Consider the following 5307-nt stretch of genomic DNA (forward strand, 5'->3'; position numbering starts at 1 on the left):
CAAAGCATTTACTTCTCTATCAGAACTTGAATGACGTATTCTTAATTAAAGTTACAAAATGAGAAGAAGATGAACTTAACTTCCAGCGGCGAAACGAAATTCTAGTCAATTGATATCTTTAATACATTTAATCAGGAATAAATTTCACCAATAATTTTATATCTTTTAAGTAAAATTTTCTTTAATTTATCCTTTCAATTGATTAATGTTATCGTAAGAATTAAAATTTTCACAAGTTTCGCTTCATTAATCAAAATTCTTCGGGCATACTTAAGAGTTTTCTCCCCTTTTCAATACTAGCGAAGTTGCGGCCGAAGTTTTCATCTGTAAAACGTGAACGTCGAACGTCGAGCGCCGCTTACTTAAGCGGCGCTCGACGTTCGACGTTCACGTTTAAAAGATGAAAACTTCGGCCGCAACCTCGCAGTATACTTACAAAATATTATATTTTTAGCTATTTCTTCTGTACAGGAATTCTTCCACTCGTCATATAAACTCTGTTGATCGTAAAACCAATTTAACTGATCCTTCGGCAATAATAAAAGTATCCTTATCTTGTATAAAATTGAGTTAAAATATAAAACAGATAAAGGAAAATTGCGATTTTATCGAGATTAGAGATAAAAAGTAAACGAAATTCAATGAAGATATCCATAAAGAGAGATGAAGAATGGTTAAGCAGGCGTACAAAATAACGTAGTAAAAGAATATGAGACAGAATAAACGATGGCGAGACAAGATTAAGGGGAAAAAAACAGCATATAAACTTGGAGAAAATAGTGTCGGAGTTAAAGATCTCTTCATCTTTAACTAGAAAGTCCTTTATTCTGTTACGACCGTAACAACGTCTGATAACGATAGTTTTATTGTTATCTCTGAAGTTTTAAAGAAATATTATACTAAATATATTATAGAAAATGCGACTAATAGTTAAGACCTACATATAACAGTTAGATAATAAAAATCCAATGAAGAAATAATAGATTTTTTTTTATGATAAGAAATTATGACGTGATCGTTTTCATACGTTGAATAATAAGTTTGTAATTAAATTCCTGAATTTCGTAAAAACGGTAAACGTTATAGATAATAAAAAATATAGGCCTATAGGTTTATATATTAAGAATTTAAATAGANAAAAAAAATTCATTAAAGTTAATTTAAAATGGCTTTATATAAGAATTAATAGAAGCAAATGCCAGTTGTTTCTTCTTTGGTGGAATTCGTTTCATAAACATATTGCATTTTAATGACATCATTAAGTCAGAATTTCAATAATATAAAGTTAATCTGGGCCAGAGATTAGTTTTATGCATCGATACGAGCGGGATGATTTTAAATATGAAGGACAATATTCCCGAAAGAGATAATAATTGGGAATTGTTAGCAACGATAATAATCGAGATGATCCTTTATGAAATGGTCATTACATGCCAAAGATAAATAAAGATTGCTGTAACGAATCCAGAAGTAATTTGTCGAGGATTACTAATATTTAGTTCGGTTACCATTTAATTACAGTGAAACCTGTCCAAAACGGAAACCTGCCTAAACAGAAAAGATTCTTCGAAACGGAGCGAGTTTAAAATACCTGTTTAAAACGGAAACTTGCAGACAAATATTCGGTACAGTTCGATTCCGGTTTATACAGGTTTTACTGTATTTTTTCCGTTCAGGCAGGTTTCTGATCTATTCAGGTACCGTTTTAAGCAGATTTTGCCATATTAAACTAATATTTAATTTTAATTAAGTAAAATCATTTCACATCTTAAAAGTGATAATTTGTTTGTAATTCTGAGTTTTCGCGTGGGCCGCTTGATAACGTGCTTATAGTTTATTACCCCTTTGTTACGAGAGAGAAATTATATTAAATTAAAGTTTATAAGTTTGCAAAATCCCACGTGAAAAGTTACATTTTCAACAGGAAAATCGAATTTGAAATCGCATTAACAGGAAAAAAATAAAATAAAGATCTTATCAGAAATACCATTAGGATACTGTAATTTAATGTAAGTTTGTTTATAAATTCTATTAACTGATTTAAACATTATAAATAATTGATGCAGTTTGAACCACTTTTAAGTCTTGCTATAAAGTCAGGGTAAAGATTTATTTATCTATAATTTAAAGTGAAATGTTATTCATTATCACGCAGAGGATCTTTAAATATAGTAAAATCTGTATAAATTAGAATGAAATACAGTAAAACCTGTGTAAATAGGAATCACACAGTACCAAATACAGTAAAACCTGTGTAAATAGGAATCACACGGTACCAAATACAGTAAAACCTGTGTAAATAGGAATCACACGGTACCAAATACAGTAAAACCTGTTTAAATAGGAATCACACGGTACCAAATACAGTAAAACCTGTGTAAATAGGAATCACACGGTACCAAATACAGTAAAACCTGTTTAAATAGGAATCACACGGTACCAAATACAGTAAAACCTGTTTATACAGGAATCCACGGTACCAAATACAGTAAAACCTGTGTAAATAGGAATCACACGGTACCAAATACAGTAAAACCTGTGTAAATAGGAATCACACGGTACCAAATACAGTAAAACCTGTTTATACAGGAATCCACGGTACCAAATACAGTAAAACCTGTGTAAATAGGAATCACACGGTACCAAATACAGTAAAACCTGTTTAAATAGGAATCACACGGTACTAAATACAGTAAAACCTGTTTATACAGAAATCCACGGTACCAAATACAGTAAAACCTGTTTATACAGGAATCCACGGTACCAAATACAGTAAAACCTGTGTAAACGGGAATCACACAGTACCATATACAGTAAAACGTGTATAAATCGAAATCGCACGATACCAAATATTATTTCCAGTTTGGTAAGTTTTCGTTTCTTTCAGGTTCCGTTTTTGACAGGTTTTACTGTATTTTTCCGATTTGGCATATTTTCGTTTTGAACAGGTTTTTCTTAAATATTAAAAAAAATGGCTCAATTTCGAGAATTTTATGCGTTTAGGCAGCTTTCCGTTCTATTCGGGTTCCGTTTTGGGCAGGTTTTACTACATTAAAATGCCCAGATAATACAAATAAACACGCTTTTATGATTTAATACATTAAAGACTACGGACATGTTTTTCTTATAATTGATTACTACTCGAATAGGATTTTATTTTAATATAAAATAAGCTGTTTTTGCGTTATTAAACAGTATCAATCTCGACGTGTGACATAAGTGATTAATATTAATGTTATTGAAGTGAATTACTTATCGTTTAAATCAATATTTTTGTTCATCCAAACGATTAACGACGTTAAAACAGCCATTGCTTAAAACATGTCGTTTCACTCTTGCTGAATTAAATAAACAAATATTGCTAAATTATCAAAATATTTTAATAATTTTAATTAAATCATAAATATTTGAAGTTCACTCGATAAAAAGTCAAATTCGATTGATGTGAATAGCAGATCCAGAAATTTTTAAAGGGGTGCAGAAAGGAAACGACGTACCTTACAGAAGGAAAATACTCCCTTAGGATAAGGAATATAGAATAGAAATTTAGGGAAAAATCCCCAGAAGTTGAGAAATTTAGGGCGCGGGAATAGGGTAAAATCCCCAGAGTGGGGAATTTAGGGTTAAACCCAAAAGTTGGGGAATCTAGGGTGAATATTTAGGGAAATTTCTAAATGTTGGGGAATTTGATGTGAAAATTTAGGGAAAAATCTCCAAATGGTGGGAAGTTACAGTGGAAATTTGGGGAAATTTCCAAATGTTGGGGAATTTGATGTGGAAATTTAGGGAAAAATCTCCAAATGATGGGGAAGTTAGGGTGGGGATTTAGGGAAATTACTAGAAGGTAGAAGGCATCCCCTTAAGTATGCACCTGTTTAATGTTTACATAAAGGTCACTAAATTAATATGTCTATCATTTTAAATTCAATTAAATAATGCTTCTTTACTAATAATTTTTAATATACACAACTGTGAATATTTTATTTGTTATTATAAATTTTAATTTGACAATAAATTTAAATTTTATATTACCCTTTAAAAAAAAACGGAAAATATGTGCATTTGTATACATTTATAAATCGCTACAAAGTAATAATATTTTTTTATCGCAAGACATAAAATGAAATACTGAAACAATTTCCGCATATTTTTATATGTAAATGGCAATACTTTATAATAACAAAGCGTTGTTTATTACTAAATTATTCATAATTTATAACAGCTAAATCTCTAAAAAGAAAAATCAAAAGTTTATACAGTAAAACCTGTGTAAACCGGAATATGTTTTCCGCTTCGAACAGGTTTTATTAATTAACATATAAAATCGCTCAGTTCCGAAAAAAAATTTTTTCCGTTTACGTTTCCGTCTTAGGCAGGTTTTACTATACGTTAAAATATATTATTTATCGGTTATTAATTTTTATTTATCTTCTTTCGTTTAGTCAACGTTCTAAAAATATTTCTTTTTAAATGGCAGAATTCCCCTTCGAGATTGATAGAAACCGACTCTACCGGAGATAAAGAATTCTTGAATACATTTTCTACTTTCCCCTTTAGGAATTCCTCCAATTTTGTTCGATAGTTGAATTCAGTTGAACGATTCTCTCTCTATAAAAACTCTCCCCCTAATCTTTCTTCGATAATAATGGCTGATCACAATGAGGTTATTTATTTTTAAATGCTTCAATAGTTTCTTAAGAAAAATCATAAGAAAAATGTATATATCATTAGGTCCAACCTCTTAATCTTCTTCTATATTTAAAGTAAATCTAATTATCTTCTTTGATTTTTATGGATAATTTCTTATAAGCGATGGAAGAGGAATTGTATTTTTCAATGGATTTTTCCCCCTTTTCTTCTTCTTCTTATAATAATTACGAAATATTTCTTATTAAATTAACCTTGACCCGCGCGAATCCCAATATTGACTTGTCTTATACGAAAGCACTCACTTCCCATTGCATGACGGGAACTATTGCTAGAAGATCTTCAGCAATCGCGCGTGTGAGAAGTTTCTTCTGACTTTTGTCGACTTTAATACAAGTGAAAGGAGTAGAGAAATATTTTTATTTATTTATTATTTAAATTCCTAATGTTTAAATTTTGCGTATAGAATGTAATGGAGTACGCGTTTAATTTTCGAAAATTAGGATAATGCCTTCTACTGTCAATCAACAAGGCACCTCTTGCGTGTTTCAGTGGCCTTTGGGTGTTGTGTCAACCAGTGTCAATATGTCCGAGTCGAATTCCACTATCGAGTGTACAATTGGTGTTGGATGTTTCCTACGTTATTCAGTTGCGTGGACT

The sequence above is a fragment of the Centruroides sculpturatus genome, unplaced genomic scaffold (assembly GCF_000671375.1).
Source record: "Centruroides sculpturatus isolate CEXI.00-Female unplaced genomic scaffold, Cexi_2.0 scaffold642, whole genome shotgun sequence".
Taxonomy (NCBI): Eukaryota; Metazoa; Arthropoda; class Arachnida; order Scorpiones; family Buthidae; genus Centruroides; species Centruroides sculpturatus.